Genomic DNA, 21,373 nt, shown 5'->3' with positions numbered 1-21,373 from the left:
AAAAACAAATAAGCAAGGTGGAAGACAGATTAGTAGAAATTACAGATGCTGAAAAGAAAAGAGAAAAAAGATTGAAAACAAATGAAGAGAGTCTCAGAGAACTCTGGGACAATGTTAAATGCACCAACATTCACGTTATAGGGGTGCCAGGAGGAGAAGAGAGAGAGAAGGGGACAGAAAAAATATTCCAAGAGGTAACAGCCAAAAACGTCCCTAACATGGGAAAGGAACCACTCACTCAAATCCAGGAAGCACAATGAGTACCATATAAAATAAACCCAAGGAGGAATACACTGAAACACATATTAATCAAATTGACCAAAATTAAAGACAAAGAGAAAATATTGAAAGCTGCTAGGGAAAAGAAACAAATAACATACAAGGGAACCCCAAAGGTTATCGGCAGATTTTTTCAGCAGAAACTCTGCAGGCCAGAAGGGAGTGGCATGATATACTTAACATGATGATGGGAAAAAACCTCCAAACAAGATTACTTTACCCAGAAAGGCTCTCATTAAGATTTGAAGGAGATATCAAAAGCTTCACAGATAAGCAAAAGCTAAGAGAATTCAGCAACACTAAACCAGCCTTACAACAAATACTAAAGGAACTTCTCTAGGCAGAAAGGAAAAGACAGCAACAGGAAACAAAAATTCCACAAATGACAAGGCTCAGAGTAAAGGTATATACACAGTAAAGATATGAAATCATCTATGCACACTTATACCATCAAAATCAGAAATCATGAGAAAAGGTGGGTACAAATGCAGGGCACTGGAGATGAACTTGCAGTTAAGAGAACAACAACTTAAAACAATCTCATATACATATAGACTCATATCAAAACTTCAGAATAACTGCAAACCAAATAGCTACAATTGATACACAAACAAATAAGAAAAATCAACTCAAATATGACAGTATAGATAGTCATCAAACCAGAAGAGAGAACAAAAGAAGGAAAGAAAAAGAGCAACAAAAACAAATCCAAAGAAATTAATAAAATGGCAATAAGAACATATATATCAATAATTACCAGGAGTTCCCATAGGGTTTAGTGGTTAACGAATCCAGCTAGGAACCATGAGGTTGCAGGTTCAAACCCTGGCCTTGCTCAGTGGGTTAACAATCCGGCATTGCTGTGAGCTGTAGTGTAGGTTGCAGACGGGGCTCGGATCCCACGTTGCTGTGGCTCTGGCATAGGCCAGCAGCTACAGCTCTGATTAGACCCCTACCCTGGGACCCTCCATAAGCCACAGGAGCAGCCCAAGAAATGGCAAAAGGCAAAAAAAAATTAAAAAATAAAAAATAATTACCTTGAATGTTAATGGACTAAACGCCCCAACCAAAAGACATCCACTGGCTGAATGGATACAAAAACAAGACTCATATATATGCTGTCTTCAAGAGGCCCACTTCACTTCTAGGGACACATACAAATTGAAAGTGAGAGAATGGAAGAAAATATTCCATGCAAACAGGAATCAAAAGAAAACTGAAGGAGCAATACTTACATCAGACAAAATAGATTGTAAAATGAAGAATATTTTAAGGAACAAGGAAGGTCACTACCTAATGATCAAAGGATCAATCCAAGAAGAAGATATAACAATTTGAAATATCTAAATATCTACACACCCAACATAGGTTCACCACAATATATAAGGCAACTGCTAATGACCTTAAAAGGACAAATCAACAATAACACAATCATAGTGGGGGACTTTAACACCCCACTTACACCAATGGACAGATCAACCAGGCAGAAAATCAGTAAGGAAACACAGGCCCTGAATGATGCATTTAACCAGATGGACTTCATAGATATTTAGAGGACATTCCATCCAAAAGCAACAGAATACACATGCTTCTCAAGTGCACATGGAACATTCTCTAAGATTGATCATATCCTGGGCTACAAATCCAACCTTGGTAACTTTAAGAAAATTGAAATCATATCAAGCATCTTTTCCAACCACAACACCATACGACTGGAAATCAACAACAAGAAAAATACTGCAAAAAACACAAACACGTGGAGACTCAACAACATGCTACTAAACAACCAGTGGATCACTGAAGAAATCAAAAAGGAAATTAAAAATTACCTAACAGCAAATGACAACAAAGATACGACACTCCAAAACCTATGGGATGCAGCAAAAGCAGTTCTAAGAGGAAAGTCCATAGCCATACAAGCCCACCTCAGGAAACAAGAAAAAGCTCAAATAAACAACCTAACTTTACATCTAAAGCAGCTCAAGAGAGAACAAACAAGACCTAAAGTTAGTAGAAGGAAAGAAATCATAAAGATCAGAGCATAAATCAATGAAATAGAAACAAAGAAAACCATAGAAAAGATCCATGAAACAAAAAGCTGGTTCTTTGAAAAAATCAACAAAATTGATAAACCCCTAGCCAGACTTACCAAGAAAAAAGAGAGAGGACTCAAATCAATAAAATTAGAAATGAAAAAGGAGAAGTAACAACAGACATCACAGAAATACAAAGGATCATAAGAGACTACTATATGCAACTATACGCCAATAAAATGGACAAATTCTTAGAAAAGTAGAATCTTCCAAGACTAAACCAAGATGAAATAGAAAAGATGAATGGACCAACCACAAGAACTGAAACTGTGATTTAAAAACTTCCAACAAACAAAAGTCCAGGACCAGATGGCTTCACAGGCGAATTCTATCAAACATTTAGAGAAGAGCTAACACCGCTCCTTCTGAAACTATTTCAAAAAATTGCAGAGGAAGGGACACTCCCAAACTCATTCTATGGCCACCATCACCCTGATACCAAAACCAGACAAAGATACCACAAAAAAAGAGAACCACAGGCCTATTTCACCGATGAACATCGATGCAAAAATCCTCAACAAAATATTAGCAAACCACATCCAACAATACATTCAAAGGATTGTACATCATGATCAAGTGGGATTTGTCCCAGGGATGCAAGGTTTCTTCAATATCTGCAGATCAGTAAGTGTGATACACCACATTAACAAACTGAAGAATAAAAACTATATGATCCTCTCAATAGATGCGGAAAAAGCCTTTGACAGAATCCAACACCCATTTCTTTCTTTTTTTTTTTTTTTTTTTGCTATTTCTTGGGCCGCTCCCAAGGCATATGGAGGTTCCCAGGCTAGGGGTTGAATTGGAGCTGCAGGAACCGGCCTACGCCAGAGCCACAGCAACACGGGATCCAAGCCACGTCTGCAACCTACACCACAGCTCACGGCAATGCCGGATAATTTATTAACCCACTGAGCAAGGGCAGGGACCAAACCCACAACCTCATGGTTCCTAGTCGGATTCATTAACCACTGCGCCACGACGGGAACTCTTTTTTTTTTTTTTTTTTTGTCTTTTTGCTATTTCTTTGGGCCGCTCCCACGGTATATGAGGTTCCCAGGCTAGGGGTCGAATCAGAGCTGTGGCCACTGGCCTATGCCAGAGCCACAGCAACGCAGGATCCAAGCCGCGTCTGCAACCTACATGACAGCTCACGGCAATGCTGGATCCTTAACCCACTGAGCAAGGGCAGGGACCGAACCCTCAACCTCATGGTTCCTAGTTGGATTCATTAACCACTGTGCCACAACGGGAACTCCCAACACCCATTTCTGATAAAAAAAAAAAAAAACCTTCAGAAAGTGGGCATAGAGGGAAGCTACCTCAACAAACCCACAGCCAACATCATTCTCAATGGTGAAAAGCTGAAAGAATTCCCACTGAGATCAGGAACAAGACAAGGATGTCCTCTCTCACCACTAATCTTCAACATGGTTTTGGAAGTCCTAGCCATGGCAATCAGAGAAGTAAAAGAAATAAAAGGAATTCAGATTGGAAAGGAAGAAGTCAAACTATCCCTATTTGCAGATGACATGATACTATATCTAGAGAATCCTAAAGACTCTACCAGAAAACTGTTAGAGCTCATCCACAAATGTGGCAACGTCACAGGATACAAAATTAATACACAGAAATTGATGGCATTTCTATACACTAGCAATGAAAGATCAGAAAGAGAAATTAGGGAAGCAATCCCATTTACCATTGCATCCAAAAGAATAAAATACCTAGGAGTAAACCTACCTAAATAAACAAAAGACCTATACTCTGAAAACTATAAGACACTGATGAAAGAAATCAAAGATGACACAAACAGATGGAAAGATACACCATGCTTGTGGATTTGAAGAGTTAATATTGTCAAAATGACTATACTACCCAAGGCAATCTACAGATTCAATGCAATCCCTATCAAATTACCAAGGACATTTTCCACAGAACTCGAACAAAATATTTTAAAGTTTGTGTGGAAGCACAAAAGACCCAGAATAGCCAATAGCCAAAGACATCCTGGAAAAGAAAAATGGACTGGAGGAATTAGGCTCCCTGACTTCAGACTACACTACAAAGCCACAATCATCAAAACTGTATGGTACTGGCACAAAGACAGATATATAGATCAGTGGAACAGGATAGAAAGCCCAGAATTAAACCCATGCACCTACATCCAACTAATCTATAACAAAGGAGACAAGAATATACAATGGAGAAAGGACAGCTTGTTCAATAAGTGGTGCTGGGAAAACTGGACAGACACATGGAAAAGAATAAAATTAGAACACGCCCTAACACCATACACAAAAATAAACTCCAAATGGATTAAAGACCTAGATATAAAACCAGACACTATAAAACTCTTAGAGAAAAACATAGGCCAAACACACTCTGACATAAACGACAGCAACATCTTCTCAGATCCACCTCTTGACAACAAAAACAAAAACAAAAACAAACAAATGGGACCTAATCAAACTTCAAAGTTTCTGCACAGCAAGGATACCCTAAACAAAATGAAAAGACAACCCACAGAATGGGAGGAAATCTTTTCAAGTGTATCAACTGATAAGGGATTGATCTCCAAAATATATAAACAACTTCTGCAGCTCCATACCAAAAAAACAAACAAGCCCATCAAGAAATGGGCAGAAGATCTAAACAGACAGTTCTCCAAAGATGACATACAGATGGCCAAAAAACACATGAAAAGATGTTCAACATCACTCATTCATAGAGAAATGCAAATCAAAACCACTCTGAGGTACCACCTTACACTAGCCAGAATGGCCATCATCCAAAAGTCTACAAACAATAAGTGCTGGAGAGGATGTGGAGAAAAAGGAACACTAGTACACTGTTGGTGGGATTGTAAATTTGTGCAACCACGGTGGAAAGCAGTATGGAGATGCCTCAGAAAACTAAACATAGAACTACCATTTGATCCAGCAATCCCACTCCTGGGCATCTATCCAGACAAAACCATGACTCGCAAAGACACAGGTACTCTGATGTTCATTGCCACACTATTTTCAATAGCCAAGACGTGGAAACAACCTAAATTTCCATCAACAGAGGAGTGGATAAGGAAGATGTGGTACATATACACAATGGAATATTACTCAGCCGTTAAAAAGAACGAAGTAGCAGCATTTTTAGCAACATGGATGGACCTAGAAATTATCATGCTAAGTGAAGTCAGCCATACAATGAGACACCAACATCAGGTGCTTTCACTGACATGTGAAATCTGAAAAAAGGACAGACTGAACTTCTTTGCAGAACAGATGCTGACTCACAGATGTTGAAAACTTATGATCTCCACAGGAGACAATTTTGGGGGTGGGAGGTTGTGCTTGGGCTGTGGGATGGAAATCCTGTGAAATTGGATTGTTATGATCATTATACAACTACACATGTGATAAATTCATTTGAGTAATTAAAAAAATACAAAAAGAAAAAAAAGTTTTTATATATGGTATAACAATATGAAAAGAAATTATAGCATTAACTTATTTTAGAGGCAGAATTTAAAACAATTATGACAACATTATGAAAAACACAGATTAAAAATTGGTGGAAAATAATACCAAAATTGTAGTGGTGTTAATTTCACCCTCTTTCCATTTCTCAAATTAAATAAAACATGCTTTTGTAAATTATCCTTAAATTTACATCAGAATTAAATGCATTTTTTAAAAATTTTATCTCTATTTTATCTTCTAACTATAAAGTCATTTTCAGGGGATCAAACAATATGCATTTTGAAAAATGGGATGTTTAAATTAGGAACAAATTCTACTTTTAGCTTTTAGCTCATAGAAGCATGAACATTAGGTTCTCTATTATTTTTGATATATCACTTTTTTTTTAGGGCCACACCCACGGCATATGGAGGTTCCCAGGCTAGGGGTCAAATCAGAGCTACAGCTGCCAGCCTATACCACAGCCACAGCAACATCAGATCTGAGCCACATCTGTGACCTACACCACAGCTGACGGGCAACTCCAGATCCTTAACCCACTGAGCGAGGCCAGGGATCAAACCCATAACCTCATGGTTCCTAGCTGGATTCACTTCTGCTGCACCACAATGGGAATTCCTGATATATCACATTTTTACAAGTTTTGTGCACATGGTTCAATGCAACTAGATGTTGCAACAACTTCCAAGAAAATAAAAAGGGAAAAGAAATACTGAGTTGCAATTACAATGAAATAAAGCTCGAAGAGACTTAAAAATGTTATGACGCATCCCAGCCAATGACCACCACCAATATAAGAGTGAGACCATCTTAGACCTTCCAGCCTAGCCCAGCTACCAATCTTTCAAATCAAAACTACATGTGAGGTCACATATCAGTTTCCTTCTGGAGGAGTATTTCACAATATTAAATGTTCTTTTACAACCTCGACAGTAGAGATCATTGGGCACAGTCTCAACAGTACTGGCAACTGATGTTCTTAACACAAGCTCAACAGTCCAAGCAATTTCGTATTCCTTCTAACTCTATCTCCTCTTGGGATAGGGTGCAGTAGAGAATACATCTTTCCCATGGACCTAATTTTATACAGCATCCCATCCTTCTTAGTCTAAACAGACAGGAGTAATTTAATGTTTCTGGGCATAAATACATCTAGAGGGGTTGTTAAAAATATAGATTTTAGAGACATTAAGATTGAAAAAATAAAAAGGTAGAGTCAGAAATGAATACATTTAACGAGCATTTTTCATGACCATTCTTATCCCTGCTAATGAGTCTGATGACAACAATGAGGCCTGTTTATTGAGAAAGTGTCCTAAATATTTCATAGAATAGTCTTACACTATATTCTGATCATCAAAATGCGTCCAGATCTGAGGCCTCCTCTAACCTCATCTACAGTTGATTGGACTGACTTGGATTTCCTTAGATTTTCCTGACCTGCAGCTACTTCCCAGGCCATTAAGCAGCATCCTATTGATGTTATCATTAAAGCTTTGGAAATTTGTCCTGTCACTGTCATTATGAGAAAGTGTAGTTCCTCTTCTTAAGAATTATATGATAATGTATTTGTTTACCAATATAGCAGACATATCCTCAAGTCTACACCAGTGTAATGATTAGTCAGTGTTCAAGATAAACTCTACATCTCAACTCTCTAAGTGGATTCATTTGAACTCCAGGCTCCATTTCTAAGCCAATGTCCTGGGGCTTGAGGAGAAAAAAGATGTCAGCCTTAGATTCGCCATCACCATTTGAGCTCTGAATTAGCTTTTTTTATCTCCTGAGCAGTTAAATTAATGTCCAGCCATTTCAAGAATTACTTGAAATGGTTGGACATTATAAAATCCAGCACTGGCATCCCTTAGTACTGTTGCTTCAGACTCTCGAAAGCTCCTTATCCTCACCACCTACTTTTCTAGCACTTTTTCAATATAGCTTTGTATGAGCCCTGAAACTAAGCATTGCCATCATCATCGTCATAAACAGCAATCAAGCATTTATTAGACACATACTAAGTGACAGATATGTTTATAAGTACTAGAGATTTCATTCCATTTTGTTTCATCTTCACAATCTTATGAAGTCTGCATATTATCTCTAATTTTTAAGTAGGGAAATTCCATAGTGGCCTTTCCCCTTTCATTCCTTCTTCTTAATCTATATTAAAAATCTCAAAGTAAATTCCAAATAGTTGTAGTCTTGGACCTTTTGTTTGATTCTTTTCCTGAAATATAGTCAATCTTCTGCTTATGCTTATAATTCATGTTTGTAAAATGTGTAACACTGAAGTACATATGTTTTAAGGAAAGTTATACTCTTGAGAAAAACAAAATATTACAAAAATCTTCGTCACAGTGTATACATTTAGCATCATTCCCTATAATGAATGCCTAATGGTAGCATGTCATAGTGTGTCACCGACATGAGAGTCAAAGAAAATTTCTTATTGGCTGATCTCAGGTCACACACCCACCCTCTGGATGCTTCAGAGTAGAGACAAAGAAGATGTAGCCCCTTTGGCTTCTATCCAGAAAAAACTACTTCCCACTGAATCCACAGATGTCAATCTCCCCAGTGGTACTGCGATGGTGAATTTTATGTGTCGACTTGGCTGGGTCAAGCATATTCCAGTGTGTCTGTGAAAATGTTTCTGTATGAGATTAATATTTAAATTGCAGACTTAGTAAAGCAGATTGTGCTTCCTAATGTGGGTGGGCCTCATCTAATCAGTTGAAGGCCTGAATAAAAGAAAAGGGCTGACCCTCCTGCAAGTAATGGAAACTACTCCAGCCTGATGGCCTTGAGCTGGGACTTCAGTTTTTCCTGACTTCAGACCAGAACTGAAACACTGGCTCTCCCTGGGTCCCAAGCCTACCAGCTATTAGACAGGAACTAGTCAGCCTTCATAATCATGTAAGCTAATTCCTTAGAAAAAGTGTATAAATAGGTATGTATACATAGATATAGATACATACAATATGTACATATACATCTTATTTTGTTCTGTTTCTGTGGAGAACCCTGATTAATACAGGCAAAGTCAAGGCCTGTTAGCACTGTTAGTCACCAACTAATTCTTAAACTTTATACTAAAGATAATTGAGAGTAAAACCTTAACAGTTTCGCTAGGTGCTTTTTATAAAAGAAGCTTTAAAAAAACTGTCTTAAAAACTGTAAGCCATGTCACCATTTGAATCCCAAGAATGTCACTTCAATAACATGCACCCATATCAAATGTCTGCTACAATAATTCCTAGCACATTTGGAATTCCATTCTGACCCTGCACGGAACACTTCATGTACTTAACAACTCACTAAGCCTTGAGGGAGGTACTACTGTTTTCCAGGCTTTACTGGGGAGGACATAGGAGAAGCAACCAAGAAATGAAACAACCAAGAAACCAACCACACCTCTGTTGAGGGCATGATCCATAGGCTCCTGCATTAGAGAGGCTCATAGAGACTCCAAAGGAAACAGAGGAAATCAACCAGCAAACTTATGAAAAGACTAGGTTCTAAGCCAGAGAGGTATCTTTAGATACTTCAGCCTATTACTACTAACAATTGTTTTGCCTTTACCAAAATGAAAACATGTTTCTTGTCTCAGAGAATCCTTAGTTGTCATTTTTTTTTCCTATTTTAAATTTAAATTTGAATTATAAGCTGTAGGACCCCAGTGATTCTAAACTCAATTACTTTTTGCTCCCTTACCTCCGTCTTTGGTATATATCATGGTAAAAAAATAAATTAAACATATAAAATAGAAGCAATGAAATAAAATTAAAATTAGACCGTTATGCTTTATGCTAGATTTTAGGGAAGTTTGTTTTTTTGTGTTTTTACAGTTAATGAAACATTTCTTAATAAAATTAAGCCACATAGGCAATCTCAGCAGGAAGAGGTAACCTAAAATGACAGAGAATAATAGTTTCAGTTATTGCATGAATAAACTTGAAAACAAAAGTTTTCAAGTAAAACTTAAAAGTTTGAGCTCCTCCTTGTGGTAGTACATAAGCGCTGAACTCAAATCCTTGGTTCTTGGTTCAGGAAAAGCAGAGATAATGTCTTAGTGCGCCAGGAGAGAAAATCCATTTTTTTTTCTTTTCAAAAAAGAAAAAAAAACAAGAAAATCCTGAAAAAATGGTTTCAGAATATGCAAAAGATTATTTTAAGAACTTCTAATACCAGAAATATCATATTGCACACTGATGTCCCTAGGACAGCATCCTGCCGACAGATGGAATATGTTTGTGTGTGTGTTAATTTGTGCTAATTACTAATGTTTAAAATATTTTGATATGGGGAGTTCCCGTCGTGGCGCAGTGGTTAACGAATCCGACTAGGAACCATGAGGTTGCGGGTTCGGTCCCTGCCCTTGCTCAGTGGGTTAACGATCCGGCGTTGCCGTGAGCTGTGGTGTAGGTTGCAGACGCGGCTCGGATCCCGCGTTGCTGTGGCTCTGGCGTAGGCCGGTGGCTACAGCTCCGATTCAACCCCTAGCCTGGGAATCTCCATATGCCGCGGGAGCGGCCTAAGAAATAGCAACAACAACAACAACAAAAAGACAAAAGACAAAAAAATAAAAAAATAAAATAAAATAAATAAAATATTTTGATATGGGAGTTCCCATCATGGCCCAGTGGAAATAAATCTGACTAGGAATCGTGAGGTTGAGGGCTCAATCCCTGGCCTCGCTCAGTGGGCTAAGGATCTGGCATTGCCCGTGAGCTGTGGTGTAGGTCTCAGATGCAGCTCGGATCTGGCATTGCTGTGCCTCTGGCATAGGCCAGCAGCTACAGCTCCAATTAGACCCCTAGCCTGGGAACCTCCCTATACCACAGGTGCAGCCCTTTAAAAAAGAAAAAAGACAAAAAAAAAATTTTGATATGTGCAGAAAAGTCCAGGTTTTCCAGCTTCTCTTTAAAAATCCGAAGAGCTGGGAGCCTGAGATCTGCAACAATTTGCTAGAACTAAGTAGTTCACACTCCCTAAATATAGAACAAATCTCTTCATTTCACCAAGGTCCCACTAGATAACTTCACTTACAGTGTTGCTCTCTTGGCCACTGCTAGCCTCTGGGTTTGCAATCCCCATTAAGACAAAAGTGTACAGTAAAAAGACTCCAGCAGCGATGAGCAATCCCAAAAGAGCATAAAACTCCCAATAAAAGACCCTTCGGCTTCACAGCTTTGTCATAGCCTGGCTGGATCACCTTGGGAAAAAGCAGTCTGTATCTTTTAGCCTCTATATTTTCATCATTTCTTATGCTCATCTAATAATACTGGGGCTTTATTTTTACTAAACAGAGTGGTTTGTAAAGCAGGTATGGATTATACCCTACCACAAGATTTTTTAAGTGACGTCTGTTTCTTTAAAACAGGCAAATTATGGTCAAAGTCCCAACTATCTAATTCACGGTATTTTAAACACTTTTTATAGCCCCCTCTCACTTCCCAAGGGGCCTTAAATAATCAATAAATAAATAACATAAAAAAGCACATTCTCATCAGTTATGTCTCAGCTCCAATGTCACCTTCTCAGACAAGCTTCCCTGACTACCTTGCTACAAAGCAGACCTCCAGCCACCACTCTGCACATTTGCCTTATTTTACCTTTTTCTTAGCCATTACCAGAAGTCGCATTGAAACCAAGGATAATACGTCAATCTGTTTCACTTACCTTCACTAGTCCAGGTCCTTGGAAGACTGGCGTCCTCCAAGGGTCACGTAGCCTAAAGAAGGTTCACCCAGAGCTGTTTCCCAGAAGCTGAGCGAGTTGGAGCTGAGCTGGTTAAGACCTGATGGGATCACCCACCGTTCAACTGGGCATGCACCTCCCACATTTCACCCTGCAGAGGCCTGTAGCCTAGTTATGCCTGCGGACAACGTTGATTCCACACCTGTTTCCAATCACCTCTCCCCATGCTCCCACATCTCAGCCTGACCTGCTGCTTTATTCTTTATCCTGTAAGTATACCTTGAGCCCCTGTCCTTCTGGGAGGTGGGTTTGACATGTATTCTCCACCTTCTCGTTTGGCTGCCTGGCGAATAAACCCTCTCTTCTGCAAACCTACGTGTCTCCGTGTTTTGGGTTGCCCTGCATCAGGCAAAATGAACCTGGTTCGGTAATATTGTTGTTGTTTTATGTTTACTCCTTCACTTAGTTCATCTGTTTGCTTTTGTAATGGTTTCTTGTGTTTCTTCCTTAAGGAAGGAGATCCCTTCAGGGCTGTGTTCTAGAACCTAGGAGAGTGCCTGATACTAACTACCCACAAAGGTTGAGTAGTATTTACCAAACTATACTGAAGATTGGCTGGTTCTACATAGAGTGTTTTGGCCTCATGTGTTCTCTCCAGGGAGATTAGAAGGGGAAGGAGTAAGAGTGCGGAAAGTCCAGCTGATGTGATCAAGGAAGACCAAGAGCCATCAGTCACAATCACAGAGGTCAGGATTGACCTTGCTAGCCTAAAAACTAGCAGGTAGGGATCACTTCTTAGCAGTCAGTCTGACCCTGAACCTGCAAGATTCCTCCATAAAGGGCTTATTGGATTCACTTGAAATCACTCGGTAAAACTTGTGATGGCCAAAGTTGTTAACACTTATTTTTCATAGTTTTTTGGACCAGGTTCTAAACTTTAAAATGAATTTAAAAATTAAATAACTTGGAAAATCAGGAAGAGAGCTAGTGTCTTCATCCATAGGGCCAAATCCTTTTTTACTAATATTTCATAATATATCACAACTCAGCATGCATATCAATAATAGCCAATCAAAAGCCATGTGACCCAGGTGTTTAAGAAAAATTAACCACAAGTGCTTGTTGTAAAGTAATAATTTTTTATATATAAGCTCAGGAAATGGTATGACTTAGCATTCAACTTCATCATGAACTGAAGAATATGATCCCTGTTTCCCAGAAAAGGAAACTGTGATCCCCATTTGTACTCCCCTGGTTATAAAGCACTAGAAAAGGGAACACAAATATGACAGTGTATGTTTGTCAACTCTTCTTTCCTCCCTCCTCCCTGTAACCCCAAACAACCTGGACAAGGTACCATGAGCATGCTGCCTTCTCTTTGACCTGGCATGTCACTACTTTTAAGAAACTTTGATGTTTAAAAGGTTATTATTGCTGTTTATATGAAAAAAACTTCCCCAGACTTTACCAGCCTTAGGTCCATTAAGACCTTAGTAACATTAAGATCCCAAGTGTTGTGGCACCACATTTGGGGATGTAAACATTAATACCCTACAAAGGGACACCTGTTTGTCATCCACAGTCTATGAACTGATTGATGAGGCTCATCAATTGTGAAGCTTGCTCTGGACTCTTATTTTGCTCCTCTGGTCCTTCAAACCAATACCTGAGAAGTGCCTGTCGTGGACAGCTGCCTTGAGGACACCAGAATCCTTTTAAGTGGGCCATCTCTCTATGATCCCCAAGCTGCCAGTTGATGGTGGTGCCACAGCCATGTCATGCTCCATGCACAGTGAGCAGAATATCTCTCGCTTCCCTTCTATGTGTGAGGCATGTTCCCCTACCACCAACAGAGCATCGTATGTACCCACTATCCCAGAATCCTCCCCCCAACTGGCCCCATCCAATTCTATCTGTAGTCTCTCTCTCCTTTGGACTCTAATATATTCCCATTCCTTTCCCCAACTACCTCAAAGGCAGTATCCTCCCCACCCTCATGTATATCAACTGCTGCAATCAAATGAGCTACCAACTCTGTCAGCTTATCAGAAATGTCCTAGTGTTGCGAGACATGTTTTTATAATATTTTCTTAGCCTCTTTGCTGAAAACTCCATCTTGTCCTTCCTTACTTTGTCCGGTCTTCCTGCTTGAGAAACAGTCAAGGTGATGGTAAATGATTTAAGCTTAAGAACAAAGGCATGGATTATTCACGGGGTCAGCTGAATGAGGACATAATACATTGGTCTAGGCACCCCAGACCTGTGCGGATTGGCACGCCATTTGCACAAGCATGATATGTCCTCTAAAGAATAAGAGAAAGAGGAACCTCATGGCCAAGTGGTTTATGAGTGGTCGTTAGCAGAATATGCATTAGCAAAGAGAACTAAGGTGCAAACCTAGGCACACAGGGTTGCCACAAATAGGCATGCTGTTTGCAGAAGCACAGTGAGGATTCTCTGAAATGCTATGCATAGATAGCTAACTCAAATGCTAATGATTCTTAAATGCCTAAGTTTAGAGTAAAAGTTTAACCATCTACCAGCTAAAAGAACTTATAAAATAATAAAAAAAAAACCCTATATCCTGCACCCCCTTTTCACTTGATGTAATCCTCAAGACCACAATAAAAGCAGTGTGGTTTCCTGAGGCAGGGCTCTTGGTCCCTGAGATCTTGAGTCCCCCGGTTCCCACCTTTACTTAAGATAAATGTCTCTGTGTCTTGTTTTATGTTAACTTTTTTTCCTTAAGTTCCGCAGTACCCGTTCTTCAGCCCCATCCTGCTGAGCTGGTCTCGGCATCCTAGAAGTTCTGAAACCCAGTTCTGTACAACTTAAAAATTTCACTAAAAGTTATTCCATAAACTCAGTTTTTAGAGCAACACTGTATAATAGAAATTAACAGAGCCACATGCATGCTACATGTCCTTCAAATTTCCTAGTAGCCACATTAAAGAAACAAAAAGAAACTAGTGAAATCAATTTTAGTAATTTATTTTATTTAACCAAAAACAAAAAATCTTTCAAACAATCAAAATGAAAACAAAATTAAGGAGGCATTTTACATTAGTTTTTCCTACAGTCTTAGAAATCAGTGTGCATTTCATATTGTACAACAGAAACCATAAAGTTAGAACTTGCCCTCTGAAGGGAAGTTTTGTCTGGATATATGCCCAGGAGGGCGATTGCTCGATCATATGATAGTTCCACAGTGGTTGTACCAATGTACATTCCCAGCAACAGTATGGGAAGGCTCCTTTTCCTCCACACCCTCTCCAGCATTTGTTATTTGTAGACTTAATGATAGCCATTTTCACCAGTGTGAAGTGGCACTTCGTTTCAATTTTGATTTTCATTTCTCTAATAATTAGTGATGTCGAGCATTTTTTCATGTGCCCACAGGTCATCTATGTGTCTTAGAGAAATGTCTGTTTAGGTCTTTTGCCCATTTTCTGATTGGGTTGTTTGTTTTTGTTGTTGTTGAGTTTTAAGAGTTGCTAGTATATTTTGGAAATTAAGCCCTTGTCAGTTGCATCATTTGCAATTATCTTCTCCCATTCCATAGGTTTTTTTCATTCTTTTTATAGCTTCCATTGCTGTGAAAATGTTTGTATGTTTGATTAAGTCCCATTTGTTGATTTTTGTTTTTATTTCTATTGCCTTGGGAGACTGACCTAAATTTTATGGTTTATGTCCGAGAATATTTTGCCTATGTTCTCTTCTAGTTTTATGGAGTCTTGTCTTATGTTTAAGTCTTTAAGCCATTTTGAACTTATTTTTGTGCATGGTGTGAGGGTGTGTTCTAGTTTCATTGATTTACATGCAGCTGTCCAGTTATCCTAGCACCACTTGAGGAAAAGATTGTCTTTTTCCCATTTTATAATTCTTGTCTTCTTTATTGAAGATTAATTGACCATAAGTGTCTGGGTTTATTTCTGTACTCTCTATTCTGTTCCATTGGTCCATTTGTCTGTTTTTGTACCAGTATGACAACATCTTAATCAGCATAGTTTTATAATATCATCTTAAGTCTGGGAGAGTTATACCTCCTGCTTGCTTTTTCCCCTCAGGATTGTTGCGGTAATTCTGGATCTTTTATGTTTCCATAGAGATTTTTGGATTATTTGTTCTGATTCCATGAAAAATGTTATGGGTAATTTGATAGGGATCATATTAAATCTGTAAATTGCTTTGGGGAGTATAGCCATTCTAACAATTCATCCTATCCAGGAGCATGGGGTATCTTTCCATTTCTTTAAATCCTCTTTATTTGCTAGATTAATGTTTTATAGTTCTCAGCTTATAAGTCAATTTCACCTCCTTGGTCAGGTTTATTCCTAGGTATTTTATTTTTGGGGTGTGTGATTTTAAAAGGTACATTTTTAATATTCATTTTCTAATATTTGTTTTTATTATGCAGAAATGCAACTAATTTCTGAATGTTAATCTTATATCCTGATATTTTTCTGAATTCACTGATCAGTTTGAGTAGTTTTATATGGAGTCCATAGGGTTTTCTTTTTTTTTTTTTTGCCTTTTCTTGGGCCGCTCCCGCGGCATATGGAGGTTCCCAAGCTAGGGGTCTAATTGGAGCTATAGCTGCCAGCCTATACCAGAGCCACAGCAACGCAGGATCCAAGCCGCGTCTGCAACCTACACCACAGCTTATGGCAACGCCGGATCGTTAACCCACTGAGCAAGGGCAGGGACCAAACCCACAACCTCATGGTTCCTAGTCAGATTCATTAACCACTGCACCACGACGGGAACTCCCACACAGGGTTTTCCATACATAGTATCATGGGATCTCATATAGTGACACTTTTACCTCTTCTCTTCCAAAAAAAAAAAAAAAAAAAATTCTTTCTTTTTGTCTGATTGCTGTGGCTAAGACTTCCAATATTATGTTGAATAAAAGTGGTGAGAGTGGACATCCTTGTCCTGCTCCAGATTTTAACAGGAAGGCTCTTAGCTTTTCTACATTGAGTATTATATTGGTTGTGGGTTTGTCATAAATGGCTTTTATTATGTTGAGATATGATTCCTCTATATCCACTTTAGTAAGAGTTTTTATCATGAATGAATGTTGGATTTTGTTAAATGCTTTGTCTGCAGCTATTGAGATAATCATGTGGTTTTCACTTTTCTTTTGTTAATGTGGTGTATTAGAAAATTGATTGATTTGCATATTTCACACCATCCTTGTGAATTTGGGATGAATCCCAAGGGAAACATACAGTGCTCCGCCGAAGGGCATTCCATAGTGGCAACCCCTGAAGTGAATGGGGCCATTTGTGGTGCCTGGTCACAGGACCCTTAGTGTTGGTGGGTTGTGCCCACATTTGGAGACTGAGGTGGCTGTGGCAGTTGGCACCCACTCAGCTGCTCATACAAGAGGCACTCCACCCCGAGAGCCAGCAAGTGCACTGAGAAAGAAGTAAAGGTGGTGCTGCCCTTCCTTCTCTGGCACTCCCCAACAATGTCACCTTGCTTTTCCGGCAGGCCCAGGCCTCCTCCCACACTCCCTCAGCTGTGGCCCACCACTCCCCAGTTACCCTAGTCCTCTCCTCAGAACGGACCTCCATAGCCCATCTCAGCCCCTGCCCAAGTGTCTCAGATTGAGGTGCACCAGATGGTGGTACTGATCACCTGGGCAGTTCTCCCTCTGCATTACCCTACTCTGTCCAGCTGCCGTGCTTTACTCCAAGCTGTGGCTGATCTCCATCCTGGCTGATCTCCCTGTCCACTAAATGCCCTCCCAGAATGCGGATTCCATTCCTCTTACACACCTCCCTCTCAGGAATGCTGCTCTCATCCTGATTCCTTTTTTTCTTCTTCTCTCTCTTTTTCCCCTTTTGTTCTACCCAGTTATGATGAGTGTTTCTTGCTCTTTTTGGAAGTCTGAAGTCTTCTGTGAGCATTCAGTAGCTGTTCAGTGTGAATCGTTACATAGAGATGGGTATTCTGGTTGTTGTTTTTTTTATGTGTTTGTGGGAGAAGGCAAGTGCCATGTCCACTCCTCCAAAACTTTGATCCTGCTCTAGCACTTACTCTTAAAAATGGATTTGGTGATGAGGAAGTAATCAATGAACCTAATCAGTTACTCTCAGGTGATTTACGGAGAGTTATGATTTTAGAGTTTTACAAGGAGCATGAGTATTCTAATCCAATTTAAGAAGGTACTTTCTCCTTAATATTCTTGGTGAAGTCTTCAGCTGGTCAGTCCAGGATTTTAGAACCTAAATAAACTTCTGAATTTAAGTTGGATACATTTGGGTGCCATGATCTACTTAACACAGTCAATTACTAATCTGCTACATTGTGGAATAGTCTATGACTTCACTTGGATTTATGGGATTTCTATTATTTTACATATGATGCAAAATGAGTAATCCAGAAAGGATTTGATTGGTAGCCCACCAGCAATAAGATGCCAAGGTTATGCATCCAGGCTTTTCTTTCGAAGTGATATTACCCTGAGAAATATGACTCTCATCAACAGAAGCAACCCAGAAATTAAAGTTCTATAAAAACATCAAGGACTCTACCTAAAATCCTTTGATTTGGAGAAATAATGTTGAGCCAGTTACTTTTAATAACAAAATCAAAACATAAATAACTAACGTAAGTAACTTTGACCAAAGTTTTAGTAAATCAAATAACATAGGAAAAAAGTTTCCCATGTGGCACTTGTATTGGTCATCATAAGTAAATGATACTTAAGTTGATGTAGCATGTGAAATTTGAGTTTCCAAAAAAAAGGATTTTAAATATTTTCCTTAAACTTGAGTTTCAAACGTCTAAAAAAAGAATGAGAGTTCCTGAAAAGAGCTTTTATACAGCCATAAACAAACAGTATCAAGAGAAAACATAGTGACATTTAAGGCTAATTATTATGAAAGTAATAAATGAGTAATATAAAATGAAAAGTAATAAAGAGTAATATAGTTCTATCAATAAATCAGCCAAAACTGTCATTGATTTAAAAGTCTACACTAGAAAATTAATGTTTTTACATAAAATTTGTTTTGAAAAGACCCAAATTTAAAGTTAACATTCAATCTTTAAATAACCTAAATGTACAACGGTAGAATAATTATGCTGTATTAATATGAAAAAATATTTTGTAAGCATTTAAAAATACCCTGAAGTAATTTTTATGACATGGGAAAATGTTAAATAAGAAAGTATAATAAGAACTAAGTATATCTTATGATGCAAAATATTTTATTGAGTCTGAGTGTGTGACTATGAAAAGAAAAAAAAAGTACAAAAATGTTAACAGAGGTTATTCTGGGTGGTGAAATTATGAAGTCCTTTTGTTTTTTTTATTCTATTATAAATTTCTAAGTTTGGCATAATGAACATGTACTTCTATTACAAGCTTTTAAATAACCAAGGATTTGTATGAAAACTTTTTTGTGTGTATAAAGATGATATGTGTTATATAATATCTAAGTTCCTAGAAGAGGTCAAGTATTTCATGTACATATTTTTCCATTATTCACAAGACCCATCTTGGTAAAGGCAGCTGGATCATCCAAGGTAATCCATTACAAGAGAACTTTAAGAAAAAGAATCTCGTACACACGCTTGAGAAGTCCTGTCACCATCATATAATGCTGTTTCCTTCTTGCAGGAAGTAGATGCAGATAAGGGCTATGACTACATTTTATTTAAAAAAATATCCTTAGGTCTCAATGTGTTTTCTAAAAAATCCAACTGAGAGCTGAGAACATCTGTCCATCCCATTCTTAAGACTCTTGTTTTTTGAAGCCTGTTTACATATTCATTTGGTATATATTTCTTTTTTCTTTCTTTCTTTTTATGGACACACCCACAGTATATGAAAGTTCCTGGGTTAGAGGTTGCATTGGACCTACAGCTGCCAACCTACACCACAGCCACAGCAATGCCACATCTGAGCCACATCTGCAACCTACACCACAGCTCAGGGCAACAGTGGATCCTTTAACCCATTGAATGAGGTCAGCGATTGAACCCACATCTTCATGCATACTAGTCGGGTTCTTAACCTGCTGAGCCATAATGGGAACTCCTGGTTCTTTACAAGTTAATTGTGGAAACTTTTTTTTTTCTTTTTTTTTAACTTTTGTAACCCAGACAAGGCAAAAGAAAGTTTTAACTGTTTATTATCTAGGTCTATATTTTTGACTCAAGAGAGACAGTAAAGTCAAGGGACTCTCATCTTACCTTCATTGCATTGGATTCCCCTCTGCTAAAACACTCTCTTGCTTTTTCCCACAGGAAAAAGAGTGGTTTTCCACTCTGAGCTAAATTCCTTTGTTTGCATCCCATTTACTAAGTATATGATAACAATTCTGAGGTCTAAGGTTATTTGCACATCAAAAAAATCCTAATTTGGGAAGAAAGTGAAAAAGGTGAGAATAATATTTGGCTTTTGTTTGACATTGCACTTAATAGAGAATAAGATAAAGTCTCTTTTCTGAATACTGATAGTGTACTATAATATCCGTGTCATTTTGAAGAAAGGGAGAACCTTGCCCTGAGTGGGAAGTTGTCATTAATTCTGTTCAACCCTAAAACAGCTTTGCAAGTTCTAGTACCTAGTATTCTGGAAGACTCTAGAAACCAAGGATATGGCAGGTAGGGCAAAAAGTGGGAGAAAATCAAGAGAGCAACTGATAAGGTTTATAATGTGTGATAAATGTTTGACACAATGTTTGATAAATATTTAGCAAATAGATGAAGAGGTGTTGGCTTCATCAGGTTCCTGGTGGTCACACACTCAGTGTGGTCCCAGTGTTTATTACAAGCCTACCCCCCCACAATTTGCACATTGTGGGAAGAGGCTGGTAAAGCACTGCAACAGTCCAAGTTCCAATCAAGTTAACTGAATTAAAGGCAGGGGTCCAGTCCACAAAGGACAGTGGAGTATCAGGCAGGGAAACTGACACAAAACACCTTCCTATTGACTGATCCACTGAGGAATGAAGATAGCCCTTGGGAACCATCCCTCACCATATATAGTAAGATGGGGGTCACTACTATATTTCTAGACCCAGTCATGACAGACTCTGGCTCTGGTACTTGTAGGGACCCATCAGGATGAGAAAACACAGTTCAGGTCAAAGTTTGTTAATATAAACCTCTTGATATAGTTTAAACTATGTATACATCTCAGAAGCCAAAAGAGATGACTCTCATGTGCTGAAATGTAGTTTTTCAGTTTTTTCAACAACTGAATGGTAAAACCCTTCAAATAAACAAATTAAATTTTCATGTACATACCAGAATTTATTTTTATTCCTCTTACGAAGAATAAAGGTGAAGACTTCTTTTTCTTTGTATTCTAAATTTGTCCCATGGCTCTGATCATTAGATATGGAAGTAATGATACAGGAATAACCATGACAACTGGAGTCCCCTAAGTATCTGAATAGCTGTAAAGCAGATTTGGAAGTGACACTCCTTCTTTCAAATACTTGTCCATGGGGTAGGATGGAAATATTTCTAGCAGCTCTCTGGAGACTGAAAGATCTAATAAAAATTTTTAAAATGTTTAACATCAGTCAGGTGGGCATTTAGGTGCTATAAAAGTCTAACTTATTTTTTAATTTATAGAAAGATCGAAACTTAGCATATTGTTTCTAAATGCTTATACCATGAGCATTTGTTAAAAAAGCACATCGCCTTTAGGAGACGAAGTCCTCGGGGGATAGTTTGTCATCTCTCATCATCTTTCTTGTGAAGTAGATCAAGAGCAAGGGAATGTCATCCACACTGTAAACTTGGTGCCACATATAAACCAATTCTCTAATCATAGTACAGAAATGATCCAAG

At 38.5% G+C, this 21,373-nt stretch overlaps 1 long non-coding RNA gene across 3 annotated transcripts in view; it reads right to left on the bottom strand.

Moving 5' to 3' along the window:
* Nucleotides 1–11,703, bottom strand: part of LOC110255694 (uncharacterized) — a 94,164-nt gene extending 82,461 nt beyond the window's left edge. Inside the window, exon 1 of one of the 3 annotated variants that reach the window (XR_014841787.1) lies at nucleotides 11,534–11,703. This is a non-coding gene — a long non-coding RNA (uncharacterized LOC110255694). The remainder of the gene's footprint in view (nucleotides 1–11,533) is intronic. The other 2 variants (XR_014841785.1, XR_002336366.2) reach the window with 2 other exon arrangements.
* Nucleotides 11,704–21,373: the final 9,670 nt, after the last annotated feature.

This window comes from Sus scrofa, chromosome 1, assembly GCF_054392235.1.
Source record: "Sus scrofa isolate SSC_HxYL_T2T_F1_AM1 chromosome 1, Sscrofa_HxYL_maternal_Yorkshire_Landrace_v2.0, whole genome shotgun sequence".
NCBI classification, from domain to species: domain Eukaryota; kingdom Metazoa; phylum Chordata; class Mammalia; order Artiodactyla; family Suidae; genus Sus; species Sus scrofa.
This window is presented reverse-complemented; position numbering and strand designations above follow the sequence as displayed.